A 263-nucleotide genomic window follows, 5' to 3' on the forward strand; every position below is an offset into this window, starting at 1 on the left:
ATGAGCTAGGGATTATACTACGAGAGTTGTTCTGCTTGAACAGGGCTCTTCCTGAGTTTTCTGGGGTCCCCACGTTTGTGAAAACTCAAAACTCTGCTTGTCTTGGCTTTTGCTGAACCAAATTTGTAACGAGGTGTCTTGTTCCAGAAGACTTGTTTCCTAAGTCTTGAACCTTGGAATTCAAGTGAGCTCTTGGCTTTTCTTGGTGTTGTGTTTTTTTGATTGATGAATTGAGTGTGTCTTTAGTTTCTTTTTTGGGTTTG

The sequence above is a fragment of the Prunus dulcis genome, chromosome 3 (genome assembly GCF_902201215.1).
Source record: "Prunus dulcis chromosome 3, ALMONDv2, whole genome shotgun sequence".
Taxonomy (NCBI): Eukaryota; Viridiplantae; Streptophyta; class Magnoliopsida; order Rosales; family Rosaceae; genus Prunus; species Prunus dulcis.